The 24,702-nt window shown below is 31.3% G+C and overlaps 1 protein-coding gene across 3 annotated transcripts in view; it reads right to left on the minus strand.

The window, feature by feature from the left end:
- Positions 1 to 17,236, minus strand: part of LOC126869330 (uncharacterized) — an 83,860-nt gene extending 66,624 nt beyond the window's left edge. For 2 of the 3 annotated variants that reach the window (XM_050625727.1, XM_050625726.1), the window contains exon 1: positions 16,981 to 17,236. The gene's annotated coding sequence lies outside the window, so the exon portion shown is untranslated. The remainder of the gene's footprint in view (positions 1 to 16,980) is intronic. The other variant, XM_050625728.1, reaches the window with a different exon arrangement.
- Positions 17,237 to 24,702: the final 7,466 nt, after the last annotated feature.

Raw genomic sequence — 24,702 nt, forward strand, 5'->3', positions numbered from 1 at the left:
TGTTGCTGTAAAGTATTGATTTGTTTCTGTATGTAATTATTATGGGCGTATGGTCGGAGGTAAGCTCGAGGCTGGGTGCTATGTTTAGTTTATTTGCGTTTGGTCCCTTTGTAACTGCAAAGTCTAGCAGGTTAGGTATTTTGCTTAGGTCTGTCGGCCAGTATGTCGGTCTTCTTGTGGATAATATATTGAGATTATTGTTTCTAATGTATTTTTCCAAGGTTCTACCTCGAGGTGTAGTGATTCTTGATCCCCATAGTGCGTGCTTTGAATTGTAGTCTCCCGCTGCAATATACTTGTCACCTAAATGTTAAAAGTACTCTTCCCACATTTGTGATGTAATTTTGTGTCGCGGTGGTACATATACTGCTCACAACTGTAAATGGTTGCTGGTAGTTTGTACTGTAACGGTGGTTGCTTGGATATATTCCTTACTAACTTGGCTGTGTAAATGGTGTTTAATGTCGTTTCTTATTATGCTTTTCCTGGGGGATGCTTGGTATCATATATGATGTAGTATGGTATTTTTATATAACTTTTTATAGTGAAGTGTGTTTCTGAAACAAGTAGTATATCGATATTATTGTTATATAGGAATGTTTTTCTGAAACAAGTAGTATATCGATATTATTGTTATATAGGAATGTTTTAGTTATTGTAGGCCGTTAGAGTTCCAGGCTGCTATTTTAAGCGTGTCCATTTTTATTTTTTGTTTAGCATGTTTGTAAGTAGTTGTAGTATGAGTGTTATTTGTTGCGTTTTCTGTCTAAGGACTGCGATTTGTTCGCTTATCATTTTTGTTAGCATTTCCGTGTTTTTGGTGGATTGCTTTAACAGTTCTTTGATTTCTGTAGCGTCGTTGATATTATTGTTCTGGTTTTGATTATCTAATGGTGTTGATTGTTTGGCTACTTGCGCGTAGCTTCGGCTACCATAGGTGTTGGTATTATTATAGCTGATGTTCATTACATGCTGTACGTTTGTTGATGTCTCAGTTACTGTGCTGTCCTGTTGTGTGTGAGTTATTGTATGTCCTGTTACGAAGCGGAGGAAACAGTTTACATTGAAGTTGTTTTCTGACTAAACAGCCTTTGTAGCTGTTTGTAGTGGTTTCCACTGCAGTTGTAACATTTTACATCATTTATTTTTCTCGTGTGTGGGCAGTTCATTGTTAGGTGCATTTCTGCGCATTTGACAAACGCCGGGTTTCTGTTGCAGCAATTTTTTGTGTGTCCATATTGTTGACACCGCATACATTGCGGTATGTCTTTTTTGTGTCTGGGTGGCTCGACTGTAATTATTGTGTTTAGAACTTTGTTTAATTTCGAAAATTATTTTTAGGTTCAAGTTCTATTAAAAATAGCGGTAATGGTTGTTTAGTATCAAATCTGGTTATGTTATTTATTGTTCTTACCTGATGTCCGATTTTGGCTAATTCCTCGCATATGTTACTTGTATTTGTCTTTGGGTGTAATCCTCTGATTACTGTTTTGTAACTTTTATCAGTTTTGAGTTGGTAAGTATAATACCCAGCGTTTTTTTCTTTTAGTGCTTTTGTCACTTTTCTAAAAATTTCTGGAGTATTAGTTTGTACTTTTACCTCATCCAATTTAAGTTGTTTATATGGTGTAATTTTCTTTTCCTGCCGTGCTGTTTAGCAGTTCAATGAGGAGGTCTATTATTTTAGCATCTATGTAGATTGGGGGTGGTTTGGCAATGTGTGTTATTGGTTTTTCAGCTGGGTCTGAATCCTTCTCTTCTGGCAGTGAGCTGAAGGAGTTTTTAAGAGGAATTTCTTGTAGCCATTGTTGCCTTTCTGTTTCTATAGCCCTCCTAACATTTGTGTTTGAAGTTATTTTTCGTTTCTTGCTGGGAGTTACAGTCCTCCAGCTTTCGTTCTGATGTGATAGATCATTGTTGATATTATTCTTTTCGTCATTATTTTGTGTAATTTCCATTTCTATTTCATTTATAACTGAGCAATCCTGATCTTCGTTTGTTGGTTTATTTGGATTAGTTTTATCTACAGCTCTGTTTATAGAATATGTTTCACCTTTATTTAGAATTTTTATTGGTGGTATTTTTTGCATGTTTTTCATCATTTAGCGATTGGTTCTATTATGAGTCACTTTGTTTTCCCACTTGTCGCACTTGCAGAAGCACTGATTCACACGTCCGTATAGCTCGACTGCTCGGGCAGAACTCTAGTCATAAGAGTTTGCACAATTCTTTTAGATCATTATAAGTGTCCAGTTCTTGCATTATCATATTTTCTTGATACTCAATTATTTTCTTATTATACCATATCATTGTGTCTTCTATCCAGATTCTGATATCTCTTATCGCTTGTTCATTATTTGTTAATCTCAAGGATAGTCTTATTGGTAGATATGTTATTAAATGTTCTCCAAATTTGTTATACTTGTTCATATTAAATTTATACAACTTACGCCTCTGCTGTTCCAGCAGATGTACTAACTATTGTCGGACAAGAATGTTTTCTTCAAGTCAAGTTTTTCTTTCTACGTGTTGACATTCACATTGAAGAGGTGAAAACAGTTCCCAAAGTTGAAAATTAGAAACAGATATCATGGAATATCTCCAGAATTTAGGTTATATTAAAATTTTCAGAATTGCTAATATATACTAATTGTAAGCAAGACTTGTTTTCTATTTACTGCTACCGCTTTATACATGTATTGAAATGTACTTTATCCAATAGCTGAAATTTTTAGTTTCCTTCTATGAAAAGAATTCATTTTCATATAATTCTGGTTAAACTAACATAACTGTTCTTCATTTTCTTTCAATTTTCTTCAAAGGAATGACTGGTTTTTAAAAAATACGTGATAATAGAATATTTTTATAGTTATTGATTTATTACACTGTTACAGAAGGAATTCTATGCCATGTAGTACATTTTTGGCATTATTAGATGGATTCATCTGGGACTATGATCGACCTAAAGGAGGGTTGACACATTTATAAAATTGTAGAACCAGTCATTTTGACTGCTGTGGCATTTCTAACATTAACATCTAGCGATTTAGCGATCGATCCGGAATTTTCCTGATAACTGATATCATCATATTGATTAATGATACGCAGTAAAAATTTAAAAAACATATGGCAAATTGTAGAAAACGAGGAAACTGGTTAATTGGGGTTAGATAAACAGATTGCAGGACCCTTTTACACTTTGACAAGTACCTTTGACCGGTATTGGTATAAGTAGCCTTGATACAAAATTATTTCGAGTTTGAATACATAAAAAACAAAATAAAATTCATTTTATTATTCTTTTAGTTATCGTTGCGAAAGTCATTACATCATTGCGGAAAAATATAACATGAAGTAGGAATTTTAAAATGAAACTGTAAAGCCAGTTGACTGGTGTGGTAGTTCTATTATTAATTAGCAGTCATATTTCTTTCAAAGTAAGCATACTGTCGTTCACAAAATCTTGTGAAAATAATATGACATGAAAAATATTTTACAAGATAAGTTATCATATATCAAATATTAATTAAATATATTATATTAATTAAATATATGAAATATATTAAATATTAATATAGTTATCGCACATTATACGTTATTTTCTTGCATAGTTGTGTTAAACATTGCAACATTGATCACTGCTTGTATTTGTTATATAAAGAGCTAATAAAATCAGACTATACAGGATGTTCCGTGATAAGTGCAGAATGATATAACTACTGAAGGTAGGTGATAGGATAAAAATGTACGGAAACTTTTATTGTTTGTTTTTATCAAGAATGTCGATGTCGAAGAAATTTTTCCCTACAACTTTTCAAGGTTATACTAAAGTCCTTTATTCTTTAAAATGGAACTATACATTTTTTAATTTTCTACAAAATAGTATTAAGGTGCTAGGGTTGAAAAATAATTAGTTTAAAAGATATTTTAATTTCAATCTTCTATAACTTATGGTATTAAATATAAGGAAGAATATAATAACAATATTTTTAAAAGCTCCGTATATCTTAAAACTCAATTTTGTATATAATCTTATGTAGAATATATCTTGTGCAATAAATTATATACTTAGATTAAGAGTTTATTTGTCCTAACATTCCGTTTTCTTCAATGTCATAATTTCGTTAACTACTCGAATTTCAACAAATTCCTTCGCCAGAATATTCAATATATGTATATAAAACTTAAAAATGTTCAAAAATAATTTCCCCGATTTCTTTTTAAATGTATAAGATGATATATGCCTTTAAAAAAGGTAAATGCTGCTTTGAATAGAATAGATTAATTATAACACTTTGACAAGCCATTCGTTTTTAACATAGTATATATAACAGCATGATTATAACATTTATAACAATAATATATCCTATTTTATTTGTAGGGTTGCTAGAGAAAATGCGACAATGGTGTTTAATATTCTTTATTTGATAATATTTTCATTAAAAGTTTATTTAAATTTGTTTGAAATAACGAGGTTCGTAAAATTTCATTAGAAAGAGATAACGTGTAATGTGAAGTAAAATTGACGTGCCGAGTCAATAATCTTACCATGATTTCTCTGGAATAATTATCTATTGAATATGAATATGAAAACAATGTCGTAATATGATCTTCTATAATATTAAAGTTTGTTCAGATATCTATAGGACTTTTTAAACAAATCTATAACCAGAAGGTTACTGTTACACTTCTGAGGGATAAAAATATTGGATCATACAGCAAATCATTAAATATTCTTCTTCACAGCATGTGGTGTATAAGGTGTAAAGAAATTATATGTTGAAACCATCATAACTGGTTATTAATGTAAGCAAGCTGTCGCAAAATTGGTCTTGATCTTGAAATTCAAGATCAAATTTTTTTGCTTGTGTCGTATTCTATTCATCACGAGGAGTAAACGTATCAAAAGATACATGAAAGGGTCGAAACTCAACCGTTCTCTGAAAAATGGTACCAAAGTTCTATTGACATTTGTGTATATTAACATTATTGCTGATAAATACTGACTTTAGGGGTGGTACCTCCGATGAGCTTGACCATGTCATATATTGTCAAGGACGCTCTCCTGGGCAACTTCCAGAGGACTTTAGTTGTCGCTCGTGTTTCTTAGGAGATTCTTAACAAAAAATTGTCGTCACTACTACATAAATTGTGTTTATACATGTGTGTCCGCGGCGACATATACACTAATATTGGTTGTCAATCGCCGTAAAGCGTCCGGATAAAACAACATCTAACCCAAACCTAATTTTTATCTTTTGTTAGTAATTTAATGTATATAAAAAAAGGTTGAGCGATTCACGATAATGATAACGATAGTTTGTTGTAAATATCTCGAAAAATATCTCGAGCTTAGCGGTTATATATAATAGGAAAAAATTGTCCAACATGTTGATTATCAAAATATATTTAAAAACCATAGAATGCCGTCCGCTTTCTAGATAAAGACCGATATATGTACACGTGTGCATGAATGTGCAAAACAACAAAACTTGTGTTAGATGCTATTTAATTCTTTTCAATGTACGACCTTGGGCAGTATTCACTGTAGTGGTAACGACAATTTTCTGTTAATAACCGTTTAAGGAAGATTAAAGGAAGGAGTGACGGCTAAAACCTCTTGGATGTTACTCAGGAGAGTGTCTTTGACAACAAATGTATATCAGGGTCAAGGTCACCGAAATTATTTCTCGTAAAATTAACATTTATCTTATTTACAATATATTTGTCTTTCCCAGTCATATAAAAAAGTAAATAGCGTGATATTATTGAAGAAACAGAAAATTATTGCTTAGTACGTAAAATATTTTGCCCTAAATAGAATGAGGGATCTAACTTCATGATTTCAAATTATTGCAAAATTACTTACTGTATGAGAAAAATCTTACAAGTAAAAATTAAATAGTGTCGAAGAGGGCACTGTTTCATGTTATTAGTTTCCTTGGAAATGGTTACGTAGAGGATCTAAGAAAGTCAACTACATTTTCGTAATAATAAAATCTCATTTCTTAATGTGTTGGACATTCAGTATATAATGATTTACCTGCATTCTATCCATATGATAATATAGTGATAATTATATAAATAACCCACAGATTTATAAAATAATATTTAATTACCATGATGGACAATTTTTTATTGTCAAAATTTATGCAAATTTGTCTTTTTATGAGAAAATATTATATTAAGTATTATTTATTGATAATTTGAGGAGATATTTTTTTAAATGATTTTGGATTTATCGTTTACCTTACTTACAGTAGGTAGTTACACTTATACTTGTTGACTTAAATACAACCGTTAAAACATTATGATGGACACTGTTACGATACTCCATTACGACACCCTACGACACGTTACGAGACTCTAGATTTGACGCCGGCAAATTACTTCCTATGAAACACAATTAAAAAACAAAATTATTTGTGAATTATTTACGATAGAGACAGCATACATTAAGTTACTTGTTTAAAAGTGCAGTACTATTGCAGAGATAATCGAATGTGCAATCTGTTATCATTAAATAATTATATAACGATTAAATATTTTTAATAATTTGAACTTCTTCACTTCTAGTTCTTTTACTTCTACTAAAAGTAAGCATTCAGTTAGGCATTTAAAACGATCTAGATTTTAATAATTTGTTCTATAAATTGACCATAGTAAAAATTGACTATAAGTGAAATACTACATTTATAAATTTTTAGGTGTATGGTTGATTCCAAAAATATGGGAATTATGTGACTATGACTTCGTGCATATATCTTTTCATTTAATTTATGAATTGTAATAAACTTCAAATATACCAGAAGACATGCTGGTTGTTATAAAAGAAGCCAGATAAATAAATAACTGTATGTGATTTTATCGGTATCTTTTAGAAACTATCAGGAGTACTGAGGAAATATCCAGAGGACTGAGATTTCAATCAAAGTCTCATATAATCAAGTGTATTTAAAGGTTTTTACTTGAAAAAGTCAATAGTTTCACACACTTTTTATCACAAAGAATTAGTTAAGAGATAATTAGTTTTCTGAAAGATTATTTACAAAATTTGAACATCCAACATCGTATATCAATAGTAATTTGCAATCACTTAGATTATAATCGAAATAATTACCAATCTTGATAATTGTCAGTTAAACTTGAAAGTGAAAACAAAAAATTAAATTTAAAAAATAATTAATGCTTTCAAGCTTAAAAACGAAAATCTTTGAATTTTCAAAGTCAATGAATATTTATTCTTTACATAAACAAACTAGTTCTTCAAATCTTGCGTCTTTTATCGTAAATTAAAATAAATAAATTGTACATTATTTTCTAACAGTCAAGATTGAGGTTACTTTATCTAAACAAGGCAAGCCATTTATTAAGTATCTATGTAGTGTAAATACAATCGAGACACACTTTTATCAAGGCCCTGAATACTTCTCTCAGTTCTCTCTGTCATATTGTTTGACAGAGGCCTGAGACCAGAGAACTGAGAATTTTGAGGTTAAATGATAAAAATTCTCAAGTGAATTACTATTCTAATATTAATTCTAATATGAAAAAAATTAGATGCCAATTTTATATTTGCGTTACATTAAACAAAAGTTAATAAAAATTAAGAACTTGGAATATAATACGACTACAATTTTAACTAATCAAAAATGGCCACTTACACATTACAAAAAGTAAGAAGTACACTAAGTTCACTTGATTACTTTTGACTTGCTTCACGTGATTCCTTTCTCAATGCTATAGATATGGTCTTTTAGAAATAATTTCACAGACAGTAGTGAGATATAAAAGTGATAATAAAGATTCTAGATATTTTTTGTCAATAAAGTGAAGTCGATTAAAGTAAAAATAAATGTGAATGATAAATATGACTATTATAAAATGTATATATATAAAGGAAAAATTAGTAAATAACTTCAAATTCATCACTGAGCAAGGGTTGCAGAGTAAATTTTGTAGTTGCGGCAGTAGACTGAGAATTTCACGTATAAAAAATAAATTTTGGATATGAATAAATGAAATTTACAAATTATCATAATGTGTGAAGTCACAACTATTATCTTTCTCTGCCATGCAAATATAATACAATTTAACGCTTTAAGAGTATTAAAAAGTTAGAGTTATAAAAGAATCTTCTATAGATTCACTCGTATATATTTATTGCGTAAATCAGGTGTTCTAACGATGTTATGAACAAGTAATTCAGTTTAATAAGTAACATCCAGATCGTGTTCTGTTTGCAATATTTCTGCCACGGTTATACCTTTTTATTAGCTTGGTGATCTACTTCTGCTTAAAAGATCCGTGGTTTCTTTATGCGATTTTTCACCTTTTATGTACTTTAAAAATAACTTCCCGTGCAGCTTTATTTCTTTCCGATTTCTTCTCACTTATGATTCTCAATTGTAGATCAACATTAAATTTTCGTTTCTGTTTGCTCTCAAGCTTTGTTAGAAGCACATTAAAGACCATTTGTCTATATTTAATCTTTAGATAATTACATGTTTATACATTGCGTACTTTAAAACACAGTGTTCGAATATTTTTATTACGTGTTATTTGTATGTACTTAGTTGTAACAAATATTGAGTAATTCATTTTTATATTTTAAATTTTTCTTTAACTTAACATACATTTAGTGAATGTACATACAGGGGGTTCGGTTACAGGAGTAAACAAATTTAAAGGGAGATTCTTGAAACCAATATAAGACTCAAATCAAAAATAAAAAGGTTGCGTTTTCGGCTTCATTTTTCAATTATCATCAATTAAAAAATGGTTGAAATATCCTTGAAAGTGGGTCAACACAAGCAGCAGGATACACAGTGATCGTTAAATCCAACAACACACGGTTGGCAGCTTACCTCAGGCAAGCTGTAAAAAAAAAGACTATAACACTGTGAAACATAAACCGTTCTGCGCGACATTTTGTAAGAAAAATCAGAGATTAAACATTAAAGCTGCTTAATCATTGAAATACATAACAATATATTGAAAACCGTCCCATGAGATTTTCGAGTAGACAGGATTAGTGTTTTCTCTAATCCTTGCATTTCATAAATAATTAATAAACAAAAAAACATATAAAGAATGTTTACACGAAGTTTACGCATTGTCCTATCCGTGAATGTTCTCAGAAAAATTACGTACGCATTCAATATTTTTGAGGGGCTAATGAAGGTGATCTTACGCTGATCTCGCATGACCCACACACATTTTCCATACAAATTATAGGTCACTAGATATGATAATATTCACATACATACACGTGGAATAAAAAAACGAAGAAACAATTATAGATAGGATAACTACAAACGAGGAAACAATAAATAGGAAAAGCTACAAAATAATTGTTTGAGCTTATACTCATAGGATTAATTAAAGTATCGTCTTATGATGTGATGTGTAATAACATAGATTAATATACAGCAAAATGTTCGTTGTCGAAGTGATACTATCCTTGCAAGGAAGTTCTAAACATTTTAAAACACATCTGGTGAACAGACTGTTCGTTTTCTCGATAGGTATATTCAACCATGCCTTTAAAAGAAACACCTTAGATCCATGACTGCTTCTAACTAATTTCGAATTATATGGTATAAAGAAAACGAAAAAATGGACGAAGAGTATCGTAAATTTTTCTTTTCGAACGAACTCTGTACTACTAACTTGCCATGTAACATGTTTTAACGATTTTGGAAATATGATAAGAGAAGAGAGCAATTATAAAAGAACAAAGTCATATCGACGGCTACAGAGGAACGTTAGGAGAACTGTATAAACATAAAGTTAGAGTTATAATTAGTTTTAGTACAGGTTTATGTTATTTCGCTGTAAAATTTGTTAGGCCACTTTACTTTTAGTTCATTGAAATCTTCTATTTTTAATTCTTTTATTTTTACTTTTTTTATTTTTTTACTTTTTGTATTGTTTCTGCGTATTGTATGTATCCTTTTAATTTTTTTATTAATTCTAACGCGAGTGATTTTGTTGTACAGTGTGTGTAGTGCGTACAGTGCGTGTTGTACATATTGTGTTCATAGCGTACTTTTTTTGCAAGAAAACAGAGGTTATATTAAATATTCACTGTAATGTAAAACGATTGCTATTTTCGTTACGATTTTTCTGTGAACAGTCTGGATATTCGCGGTGCGTATGCGATCTTTGTGTAAATATACTCTAAAATTCCATAGTATAGTTTTCGATATGCTGATATAAATTTTCCATGGGTTAAGAAGATTAATGTCTTATCTATGATTTTTCTTACAAAACCTAGCGCAGAATGGTTTATGTTTCCACACGTCATAGTCTTCTCTACGACTTGTATGAGATAAGCTGCAGCCCATGTGTCCTTCGATTTGAGGATCACTATGTATTTACCTCGCTGCTCGATCTGATCTGCTTTCGTTCGTGTAGGTAAATTTGCTCGCGCATAGGAATATTGTCAAAGATGCATGTAAGCCATTATACAATTACGAGAATTATATCCATTTACAATAACAATATCTTTTATTTAAAAAACTTTATTACGTGCTATTTGTTTATGATTATGTACTTAACTATTAATTAAAATTGCCTAATCTGTAACTCAAATGCGACACGGGTTCCCGTTGTTTAATCATTCTATTTTGCATATATTATTTTCTAACCAGGTGTCACCTACTTAACCAATTGTTCCATAAATTCTTTTTCCGTAAACAACCTTACAATGACAGGTACATTTGCTTCATTTTTGCCCAATTGAAGATCACAATAATCATCATCAGAAACTATCCTACACTAGCGTTACCAGCTACCATTATAGTTCGAACACTATTCTATCCCTACCTATAACTGATTTTTATTTATGCTATATAAAAATTTGATCGCCTAATCGATGATGAATTGTAAAAGTAAGCTAAAGATTCCGCGAATATCTTGAAACCTATGACCGAGCGACGGTTGCATTATGTATAGAAAAAATTGTTCAGAATGTTGACCTTGACAACCTATTTCAGGGTCATCGAAATCGGTGGGACCGCCCCTATTCCGAATAATTACCTAATATTTTTCTAAATTGTTTCATTGTGTTACCATCAAATGAATGAATGTTAATTCAAATAATTTCTTAAATGTTTCCTAATCCTTTTAATTCAACATTTTCAATTGCAACAAAAATACGTACATATTTTCTTACAGTTTTTCACACACAATTTTGCTACAATATACATGTTTTTCTGACAAAATGTTTGGAACGAGAACAATTTTGAGAGCAAGTATGGCTATCAGAACAGGGTATTATTGAAACAAACTTTTATTAATAATTATTCAAATAAAATTTTTATTTTATTTGTTATTTTCCCCGTTACTTTAAATTAGATGATGTTATTTAAATAACAGTTTATTTAAAAAATCAATAATTTTATTATTTATTAGTTTATTTAAAATTTAGATATTTGTTATTTGACTGTACCAGGAAAATAATTTTATTTCTGTCGTGGGTTGATGGTAGAACCTCTATTTCAAAAACACAAACTTATGACAATATGTATTATCGCCGGTGTTTCTGTTCTCTATTGTTTATATTCTAATGCCCTATTCTAGTTATATTTATCACGATTCGTACTCTTTATTTTATTCATTATTCATTTTATGTTCAACAGACCTAATTCGATTAACATAATATGTAACATTTCAAATATGTTTCATTTTGTTTACAAGTGCTTACTGCTCTTCCATCATGAGGTCCGGTTGAATGATTATTTTTATGTTACCATTATTAACAATCGTGCAAATCAACCAGCTGATGAAATGCTTGACTTTCGAGTTGTATCAAGAGCGAATAATTTATAATAATTAGTATGTTAAAAAAAAAATTATCATTTTTTATTTTGCATTATCGTTTGAAACTATCACTTGACAATAATTTATTTTTCAAATAAGATTAGAGTTTATTTGTACTTATACTTATTTTGAAATAAACTTTTGTTATTTTATTTAGAATAATTATTTGTCCTTTGTAAAAGTGCTCAATTCTGGCAATTATATTATAAAAATTCGTGGGCTTCAAGTTTAAGGATTTAATGTAGCTAAATAAAGAAATAATATAATATAACAAATTATTTCATCACAACCTTTTATATTGGATTATTTGTTATTTTATTTGAATGATTTAATGAATACAAATAAGAAGTTATTTGAAAATGGTTTGTTTGGTTTTAACATGAAATAAAATTACTTTTTCAATGTTATTAGTTGAAATAATTCATTATTTCAAATTGTTATATTTCATTTTATTTCAAATAAAATATATTGCTTCCTACCACGCCATCTGAATACCTTTGTTGTTCACTTTACACGGTATTTCACCTAATTCGACCATCTTAAATATCTCATAGCTTATTTTTTATGATAGGAAAAAATATCAAATGTAAAAGATATCAAATGTGGTGATAGGCAAAAAATTTTTCTCGGAGTCACTTTTTCGAAATGTCAAGGACGTCGAAGTATTTTTAAATGGAACTACATATTTTCATGTCAACAATCTTACAATTCATAAAAGAATCATGAAATGTTTGAAATTAATTTCAATACTCGTTCAGAATAAATGAAAGAATCTCAATTTCATTGAAACAGTGTGTTCACAATGATACTCCCACAACACCAGAAAACATGCAAGAAAGGGTTCTACATGGATATACATCAATTACTACAAAAGTACTTAAAAATATAGAAAAATCACCCATTTGCCGTCTCCAAAAGTGTGTTGAGGTTAATGGTGCATATTTTGAACACTTTCTGAAATAAATATTTTGCATTGAAACGTCAATGTCTTATCTTTGCTTTTTCCCTATACAAACATAATCTTCTTTTTTTTTTTATATATAAGCTATAAAACTGTTGTAATGAAAATATGTGGTCCCATTTAAAAATACTTTGATAACCTTGAAATCTCGAAGAAAAAAGTAACCATGAGAAAACTTTTTTGCCTATCACCACATTTTCCCCTTCGAACCGAATATTCCCTCCCTCTGATAGTTTTTCCTATCATAAAAAATAAGTGAGATATTTAAAATGGTCAAGTTAGGTGAAATACCCTATAAATGTATACATACATATGCATAAGTAATAAATGAAGGAATAATGCAGCAATCACAAAATGCTGCCCCTGAAATTGTCGTACTTACAAATATTCTATTTGGTACTATTAAAACACGATTAAAATATAAATCGAAGGAAAAATAACACCACATTCGTCGTTACATTAATTAATATATATTTCATTGATTATTTGAAATTTTGCTCTAAACTGCATTTATCAGAAAATTGTATATCGATAGATACTTGAATCTGATTTAGTAAGATCTTGTTACTCAAACCTAAACAACAATGAATACATTTATTACATAAAGGTGTTGTTAATCCTTCTAAACTGACAGTTCTACAATATTGGCGATGCATATCCTCCTATCATACATCGTAAACCAACTAAAAATAAACAGCTCGAAAACATATTTCATGCGACATCCTGATCTATAATTGTTTCATGTGTTTTCTCTCGTTATTAATTTCAAATCATCTTTGCCAACATTTGAAACATGTGTACATTTGACACTACTCGCCTCTGCGAGTCTCTACTCGAATTCCTTTTTTTACCTAATTTTTATTATATCCAACAGCAGTTTTTGCTTATGATGAAACATTGTTAGTTCGTCAAGCTGATCATGAGCACATTGATATCTCTCTTTAGGCAATATCCAGGAATTGTAAATTGTTTAATATTATTTAATGCTAAAATATAGATCATTCATATAATATATGTAAATAAATCATTATAACTAATTAAATTTCGTTTCGCAGATTATGACCCACTTACTCTTCTTCTGATACTAATTCATCTTCTGGTACTGAGTACCGGAACGGCCTTATAACTTTGTTCCAAGTGAAGTTTTAAGAAAGCTATAGAGGAAAATTTTACATTGCTTAACACGTTCTATCATACTGCTGCGCAATTTTTTGTCCCAAATATATCAATGTAATTGCAAAGTACAATTATATTTCTCTTTAAACGGAACTCTACAATTTTCTCTTCATCTCCACCAAATTTTATATTATTTGTATTACTTATATATAGTTATTCAAGTCACTCAAATTAATTACAACATTATATTAATTTTTAATTAAACAATAATTTGCTACAAACACTGAATAACATAAAATAAATTGTATTATATAAATTTATGTAATATAAGCTTGTATATGTAATACAAGAGAGAAAAATCATGCAGTTAGATATAGAGAAAAATGAAAAATCGAAATAAGATTAAATAGATCTAATATTTTATACATATTTATGAGTGATTCACATTTCAAATCATATTCACCTTCATAATCTTTACAAGTTAGCAACATTTAATTAATAAATCAGTAACATACTTGTCTCTCATCTCAAGAATTGAATGTTGCTTGTCCTGCAGCTCTTTCATTGATTTTTTAACAAAATAACCGTTTAGTAGACGTTGATTATAGAAAATTTTATTTTTTGTTGCCTTAAAAGATGAACTATTAATCTTATCCATAAAATATTTTCATCATTTGATGATTTTTTGGACCTTTACTCTCATATTACTCATATATATTTTCTACAAAAGTACTTTTTACAATATACATATATTTATCTTTTTTGTCCTTAATAGTGTTTAGAATATTTCATAACGTATAACATTGTATTAAAAAATTAATTAAATCAAAAGTTAAAAATAAATATATCTTACACCGTTTGTATTTTCACTATATATACCTAACCTTAATCTAAAAAGGAAAAACTTGTTCATAACATCTCACTCTGAAATTATCACAATGTATATCTACAAGCCAATCAATATCATGTGTGCTATTTGAAGTATTAACGTAATTTTTAAATAATTAGGTACATGGTAAAAATAGATATAACTTTTGATATTTTTGAATGATATTTCGAAAAAATGTCCATCAATAACGAGTTAAATTAATCGAAATAGTTGTTATGTTATTTATGTGCATACGTATACATTATGTGATAATGTACTTCAAATTCACATTATATATACACATGTACATGACATTATATATCAATATAGGTTCAAAAATTTGATTAATCAAGTATAAGTCCAATCAGTAGTTTAGTTTATTATATTACTGCTACTATTTTCTGTAAGTATACAAAATAGTTAAGAATATAATTTGAATTCAATCCTTTGTTACAAAATTAATATAAAATGATAAAACACATAATATAGTAAAATTAAGTAATTAATGCTTTGGTAACAATCTTAGATATAGCTTGAATGTTGCATATGAAGGTTACAGGAGAAAACATGATAAGTACATTTTTCAGTTTTCTGATTTTAATATCACTTTATGATTAAAAAGGAGAATTTTAATATGAAATATTTCAAAATCCAAATAACCTGCTAAGTCCACAGATGTAGGCCTTTTAAAAATAATTAGTAAATTGACGACAATTTGTAGAAGCCCAAGCTATAATTATTTTGAGAAGCAATATTTTAATATCTTCAATATCGTAACATTATGACGAGCAATGCATATTTTTTAAATTTTGGAGAGAATGAAAAAACACATGACTAACTCCGAAACCAAATATAAAGATACTAGTAATACGAAATTGATTGACAATGTAGTGAGTCCTAAAATTACCTTCCTGTAAAAGAAAAAAATGTAACTTATCATGTTCTTTTCCAGTAGTCTTCGTATGGCATCTTCTGGCTAAAATAAAATTATACGATAATAATTTGTTATTTATAGTAAACTATTCCATGGTACACTCAAGGATATAACTGACATGTATTGTACGATACATATGTATGTAATAATAAAATGCAGTCCTGAGTAAAATATGTAGAAAAAATATTTAAAATACTATTTTAAGTAGTCGTCATTTTACAGTTCAAATAAAATAATATTTCAAATAGAAAACAAAATTTCGGAAAATAAAATTATTTTTATTTCCATATTGTATTGCATAAAAGTAAAATATTTAAACTTTGTATTATAAATAGTATCTAAAACATTTAACAATTAAAATTAAAAGTGAAAGTAGATTAAGAATAAAGTCAATGTTGGAATGTAAAAATCCATAATATTTACAAATTAAATTTATTTTCTTTTTAAGGTTAACTATTCGCATATAACAAGGTGTATCGTTCAAAGTTTTCATCACTTAGACTACTCCTTTATGAACAAAAAGTCAATCCAGCGTAAAATAGTTTCTTAAATGAAGGATATGTCGATATCGACATATTATATTTTGAAAATAAATAAATAAAATTGTTTCTTCTACTTGTACTTTGTGATGCTTTAGATTCGCTGTAGATTCGATGCTTTAAATTTTATCATCCAAATATTGGAATAATTCTAATTCTGTAATATTGTTGTGAGTGTCAGGGATATCACTACTGAGTTTTTCAATAAATGTTAAAAAGTCATGTTTCTATATCTTGTATTCTGCCTTGCGGAAATGAAAAAGACTGAAATTATGTATCTGGAATTGCTATTTCTTTTAAAGCTCTTAAACCGTTTCTCTAATATAATTACGTTTATCTATCATTATATTCTTTAGAAGCTACTGTAATCTTCATATTGGATAGTAAAGAAATATAAACTAAATAAAATATGTCAATATAAGCCTCACTGCTTTCAGTATTCCTCAAATAAAATATTATTCTTTTTCTCACATTTTTTCACTAAAACTATTTCTCGCAAGTAACCTATTTTATTTTCGAAAGTATACATACGAATTAAAGTAAAACAGGCGGTTTAGAATTTAATACTTGAAATAATATTTTACCCAGCTCTGATGAAATGTTATCCTTTTCATAATGCAAGTATCAAATGATTATGTACGGGCGTGTATTATATATTTGGACACCATTTCACACTTTTATTTATTCTTTAAAATAAGAAAGTCTTCGTTTAAAACAGTGACAGTTTTGTAGTTACCTTGTAACATGTATGTATTGTTTTTCTAAATATTGTTCTGATTGTTGTCAGCGCTTTCACTGTGGTATTTTTAAATACTTCTTGTTCTCTTCTTCCTGTTCTTCTAATTTGATTTTTAGTAGACGAAGATAAACACTATGAATCACGTAAACATGAGAACACCAAGATCGAAATTTATAGTCGTATAAACAGGTTCAAAACGAGAGAGGATCGAACGATGATTGCTTCTCCTGGGCTACGGTCGGCGGTCAAGTCGACGTCGCTCACTGCACAGGCGTCGATCGATAGAAACAAGAAAAGCCACCCTTGCAACTTGCGAACTCTACCCAGGGATACAGGACACACAACATTTTATTATACTGTGTTTTTAAAGTTATATATATAATTTTCCATATAATTCTCTTAATCGCTATTTTGATATACAAATGATCTACGTATGGATTTGTACTTTCGGCACCTTCAAAATTAAAATAATAATGATAAAATCTATTAAGGTGAGATAAATATAGTTTTCCACTGTATATATGGTAAAAATATTTTATCGATGTAGTAAAATACATTTTATACAGTAAATTGCTGGTTCTAACATGACTATTCCTTCATTGTAACAACACTTGTCATATTATTCAACAGCTTACAGTTTACAGATGACTGCCATCTCAGTCGAATTTGTGAGGATCCAATTATATTTATAAGCTAAAAATATTGACATTTCATCGAATATTCTTTTGAATCATTCTTTTTGATCCACTGCTTAAAAATAATAAACAATTTGTTCTGGAATGTTCTTGCTTTTTCCTAGAATTAGATCTGTATATACTGTCATTTTTTGAGCCCAGAAAACTGATGCCAATAACGTTTGACTTAATTTCAGAAGAGATTTTTATCTAAGGGCAGGACAATCATTCAAAAAGTCGAAGTAAATAGCTGAATATGAAACGTATACAAATTACGGCACAACAGCATCATTTGATCTCATAAATATAGATTTTATATTTTTTGACATATTACAACCAAAGGTATAATATACATTATACGCAGGTTTTCGCTTAGGACCATTACATCTTGCTTTGAAGTTCTTTATAATAAATAAATGGAAATTTAAAACAATTTCATTTACAAGTACAAAACTGCAAGTATTAATTATTACATTAATAAATTGCAAAACGGTAAAGAGAAGGTGTAACATATATAAATAACTTTCTATTTCAATATGTTACATAAATATTACTACCATATAAAGTATTTTACTAAAGTATACATATATGTATAAATTGTACCTACATTTTCAAGACTTTATATTGTGATATTTCTATCCATTTCTATCCATTCTATCCATTCACTTGTTTTAGCATCCAAAATGTGTTAATACCACATTTAATTCAAAAACACTTACTTGTGCTTTAAATTCAACACTTTTATTTTTTTCCTTCTTAATCTACTATTTACGGAGGAAATTGGGGAAATCGGAAATTCAGAAAATTATGAAACCGTATACAAGCAGAGTAAATCATTTATTTTGTGTTTAAAGTCACCTCTTGAAAAAAATCTAAAATTTTCTCTTGCGTCAAAAATGTAGAGAAGAAGTTTAGACGAAGTTGTACCGTACTTTTGTTTATAAAAATATGTAAAAATAATTTTCGAAAATCCATATTTCTTAACTAACCCCACCTTTAATTCTGAACAAAAAAATTAGACATTTATATTATGTATGTCGGAGATAAAAGGAAAGCCGAAGCCTTTCCTTGGAAATTTTGGGAACATCCTCTAGTACTCTAGCCTAGATTTTATCATAGCTGTAATTGTTCAAGATTTGTGATAGCGAGATTGAGTTCGAGGTGATAATTGGTCGCCGAACGTAGCCACGGTCACGGGATGGACGTTTTGCCTAACTGAGGTTTGGAATGGTTGTATGGGTTTTCCGAGAAATGTGGTTATGGCGGCATGCGGCCTCGGGAGCAGGCCTAGCCACGTGTGAGGTTGCCTCGGAGGTGCCGATACAATGGGACATACATTGTATTAATAATCAAACTCCAGGCAGAAATTCAGTTCGCTGTGGAGTGCCGAAGCGTGCAGACGTGTCTCTAGTGCCCAGTGTAGTCCGAAAACAACACGTGTCGCCCAATCGTCGAAAGTGAACACAGCCAAGTGTTTCCTACCCTTTAGGGAGAAGAAAATCCCACGCACCTAACTCCAACCCGAATACTAGCCTCATAGCCTCACGACTAGTTATTCACTTTGAATTAACTAGCTCGATGATGGCCCAGCAATCGCGACCAGGCTCTCCGAAGCAGACTCGCAACTGCCCCGCGCTACCTCCTCCGTAGCAGAACTGTAACAGAACTCTCCGCACCAACGACGCTAATATTACAAAGAAACGGAAAATAGAAACATCAAAACCAGACACGATCGACACCCGGAACGAACAATCAACGATACAAATAAGCACCCACAACAGGTTCGCCGTATTGCAATCCACCAATGACGCCATGGAAATCGCAGACCCGCCGCCAAACCAACAAGCACAGAGAATCCCCCCTCCCCCACCAATATTTGTAGATGATGTCATCGACATACAAACAATGATCAAGTCCTTAGAGAGAGATATCTCCAAGGACGACTACAACCTGAAGATTAACAACAACAAAGTAAAAATTCTGCCGACAACCCCCGACGCATACAGAAAAATCACCAAACTGCTTAAGACATTGAACTCCAACTTTCACACGTACCAACTCAAGCAAGAAAGACCTTTCCGAGTGGTTCTACGCAACATCCACCACTCAGCAGACATAGACGAACTCAAATACGAACTCTCAAAACTCGGCCACGAAGTCATCAACGTAAGTAATATAAGGCATAGAGTCTCGAGAGACCCGTTATCCTTATTTTTCATAGACATAAAACAAAAGCCTAACAATAAGGAAATTTACAATATCAGTCGCCTAATGAACGCAATAATAAAATTCGAACCACCGCTTGTGAAAAAAGAAATAGTGCAATGCAAAAGGTGCCAAAGGTACGGTCACACGCAGAAATACTGCAACCATACCTTCCGCTGCGTTAAATGTGCAGGCACTCATTCCACTGACCAGTGCGCTAAATCACCGGAAACCCCAGCGAAATGCATCCACTGTCAAGGTGACCATCCTGCCAACTATAAAGGCTGCTCAGCCTATAAAACCCTATACACAAACAGGTACCCTAAACTCAGAGCAAAAGAGGTAACCAATCAAACACCCAACCCGCCGAAATTCACGACTACCGCAATCCCCTCAACCAACCAAACACCCTACCAAATTCATCACCACCTCAACCTCCTATGCCCAAGCAGTACAAGGCATCCAAAATAACCCGAATAGTCAAAGGGATCTTTCCCAAAATAGTGTCCCCAACTCACCTAACACAGACAACTTCTCTAGGCTTGAAAAGCTAATACAGAAACAATCAGAGCAAATAAATAATTTGCTATCGCTACTAACACTCATCATGGATAAATTAATACGCCCCGACGCAAAATAAAACCAAGGCGCATAGCTCTTTGGAACGTCAACGGTCTAGCGCAACACAAATTTGAACTAGAACTCTTCCTAAAATACCAGCAAATTGACGTAACGCTCGTATCGGAAACCCACTTCACCGACAAAAGCTATTTGAAAATAAATGGTTACAAATTCTACCATACCCAACACCCCAGAAACAACATTCTACAGTAGAGCAAATCCATCGCATAACCCATACGATCAGCCAAACACTCGAAAAGAAAAAATATTGCTGAGTGGTTTTCCTAGACATCCAACAGGCATTCGACAAAGTATGGCATGAAGGGCTACTCTACAAACTTAAAAAGATCCTACCCCACCCCTACTACTCCATCCTAAAATCCTACCTAACCAATAGACAATTCATGGTTAAATGCCTAGACGCCACTTCCGCAACATTCCCAATAGAATCCGGCATACCCCAAGGTTGTGTCCTCGGACCCCTACTGTACTCCATCTACACTGCCGACTTACCTATATCAAACGAGATAACAATAGCGACATTTGCAGACGACACAGCTCTATTAGCTACCCACGCAGACCCGGTAATTGCCTCATCCACTCTCCAGCGATGTCTCGACTCCATGAAAAAGTTGTTTCATAAATGGGGCTTCAAAATCAACGAAAAAAAATCCACACATGTAACCGTCACGCTCCGAAAACAAACCTGGCCCCAGGTCACCATTAACAACACAATAATTCCTAGCAAGGACTCAGTCAAATACCTGGGCATGACCCTGGACAGGAGGCTAACATGGAAAAACCACATCATAGACAAAACAAAGCAACTCAAGGACAAACTCAAGAAACTCTATTGGCTCACTGGCCGACGCTCCAACCTAAGCACACAGAACAAAATTAGCCTCCACAAGACCGTAATAAAACCTGTCTGGACCTACGGAATCCAACTATGAGCAACAGCAAGTAACTCCAACATTGAAATACTCCAACGCTTCCAATCGAAAACGCTAAGATCCCTAATTGATGCACCCTGGTATGTAACCAATGAAACAATACACCGCGACCTCAAGTTACCCACAGTCAAAGAGGAAATAGCAAAATATAGCGACAGATATAGCAAAAGAGTCAACAAACACCGAAACCCCCTAATCACTGGTCTACTTGATACGACGGACCAGATTCACAGGCTGAAGAGGCACTATCCGCTAGACCTAAACGCTAGATTCAATTAGTTATCTAAATCAAGTAATATTCACTTATTTATAACACTTACTTATAAATTATACTTATCTATAATAAGTATTAACTTATTATAAATAATCAGCCATGTCACTGCGCCACGCCAGAAAAATTACTGAAAATTCTCAACGCGAGAGTTGATTGTAATTTTAATAAATAAATAAAAAAAAAAGAGAGAAGAACAAGTAGAAGAGACTTCCAGAGGCAAGATAGACGAGGAGATGTTACAAAAATTAATAGAACTCATAATGGAGAAAAGATAGAAAACAGAATAAAGGAGCATGTAGGAGATCGAATAATGAGACTACCAATATGTGTAATCGTTAATGTATTTAAAACAGATCTTGTTGCGAAACGGTATGTATACAGTCGTTTAGTCACAGTTTATACTGAATCGTTTGCGATCACGTTCGTTTATTCATAATCGTCAGGAGAAGGTCAAAAGATTCAAATTCGTCTTGTTTTACGGTTACATGTAGCGGCGGCATTGTTTTGCTCGGAGTTCATAACTCCTTACAATACCTGTGACCTAACGGTCTTGATACTCCGAAGCACAACAACATGATTTGAATCAAATTCTAACTCTTGTGCCGCTACAAGCATATTAAAAAAAGAAAGGAACAGGGAAGAAATACCTCCTACCAAGCCTGGATGAGGGCTGGAATGTCGTACACAACAACGAATTTGAAATATTCATTACGGACAAAGTTAAATCAAAAGTGGCGAGGGAAAGAAAAGAAGAAATAAAAGGAATAAAAAAAAACATAAAGTCAGACAGTTGAAAGAGCATTCAAAAACCCTGGCATTCGAATCAGAACTTAAGGACTTCGAGAACAAATAGGAGGAAACAAAGAACCAGACGAAAGATTTGGATAATATATCAACATCTAAAAATGAGAATGTTGAAGAAGTTGTAGAACTTATCGAAGAAGAATTATAAATTAACGAAAACAGAAAATGCAGAAACAGACCAGACATCCTAAGGTACAAAGACAACTAATTTAATTTAACTAATAAAAAGCAACAATTCAAACTGTTTCTTCGACCATTCGCGGAGAGACGCAATCGCGAGAAAGCACGTCAATGGGAGTCATAAATTCCCGTTACGATTAGATAATCGACGCCACGAACTGATCGATCCCCTGATTTATGTTATGATAATAGGGGTTCAATTGAGGTTACACTGAATTAACAGGTATAAATTAATGTTTATTCCAACAACTTTGTAAAGAAGATAATTACACTGATACATATGTATAAGTTAAATAAGTGATTGATTTAAGGATAGAAACCCGATAATGACATGTAGACTATTCTAACGATGAAGAATAAGTAAGGTAAAGTGACGATGCTGTGTCGGAGGGAAGCTAGTGATGGACGTGTCTAACGCAAGGGACCATCGGATTTGTTGATGACAATTTTGGTTAGGAAAGTGAGGACAGTAGACATTGCTCATGATTGGATAAACGAAGGTTGGTGGACTAGGAAGGGTCTTAGCCGCCCTCGATGGAAAGTTGCTAGTGTGAAGTATCATACGTGAGAAAAACTAACTTTTCCGTGTCTTCCCGTAGTAAACAATAAGCTTTAGAAACGATTCAGTAAAAAGAGATGTTTGTTCAGTCTGAAGGACCTTAGCTAGCAAATTCCTGAAATTTATGATGGTTCCTTAAGACTATTGAGGGTACGCAGTAAGGATGAGCGGACATCCGGTTCCCATCTTGCCCGCGGTATGTGGCCTGGTCTAGGTAGAGTGTCGCCCGGTCTAGGTAGAGTGTCGCCCGACGTAACACAAACAATATGGTATGTCACTAACCTACCATTACGAAACAAAACATAACCTCAAGTTACAAACATAACCAATGAACTCATTCGATAAAACAGCGGAATTTAATTTAATTGAATTTAATTTACTAAAGTAAAATAACGGAATTTAAGAACTACATAAATAATATTGATATATTGCGAGTTACTGAAACTTGACTCAAGGAAACGGATAGAATAAACTTTAACAATCACATAAAAGTAAGGAAAGATAAGTCTACCTCTAAGATCCGCAGAGGAAGAGACCTATGATTTATAATAAGGAATAGGAAAGTCAGGCTCACTGAAAACATATAAGGGAAACATATAATCGGAAAGAAAATAGTAACTAAGAATAGCAAAACAAGGTACAACACACGATACCTGAAAAAATACAACAAATATATAAGACAAAAAAATATGCAAATTAATATCAAAAAGATGTACACGCACTCATGTAGAAACATACGTAAATTAGGATGCGAGAATAAGTGAAAATAAATAAACCAAATAAATAATAGCATACAAAAAATAATACGAATACAATCAACATAAGACGACATAATATTGAACCAAACATAATAGATATATATGATTAAGCAATTTGATAAGAGTGAGTGCTCTAACAAAGAGAGTAAGAAATGTGAATAGGAAAGAAGATTATTAGTAGTGGTACAAGTACCCAATGTGATAAATGTTATCTGTAGAAATAAAAGTTCATAGCTTTTGTATTTTATATATAAGTTAAGGAAAATCTATATATATACATGTTCTATATATACATGTTCTACATACATTTTTATATTTCGGTACATTTATGATTATATATTCTTAAAAAGCTATTTAATAAGAGAAAAGCTGGACATGAAAAGTATGAAATTATAGAATTAGTTATTTCTATAACTGTTATTGGCAATTGATAGTTTATGATAATGTAAATAGCTAAAATAGATATAATAATAGAAATAGAAAGCATGAGAAGGAAATGTGATACAATTTGTCCTTAAATAAAATGTAGAATAAGAGACAGAGGTATTTCATAAAAGCAACAATAATACTATAAATTTGAACCGAAAAACAAAATAATAAAAATGAATACAAAAATAGAGAAAAGAAAGAATGAAACTGCTGAAAGGTCAACTACTCCGACTTCGATGACTTTTGGATATATTGTAAAACT

This window comes from Bombus huntii, chromosome 9 (assembly GCF_024542735.1).
Source record: "Bombus huntii isolate Logan2020A chromosome 9, iyBomHunt1.1, whole genome shotgun sequence".
Classification (NCBI taxonomy): domain Eukaryota; kingdom Metazoa; phylum Arthropoda; class Insecta; order Hymenoptera; family Apidae; genus Bombus; species Bombus huntii.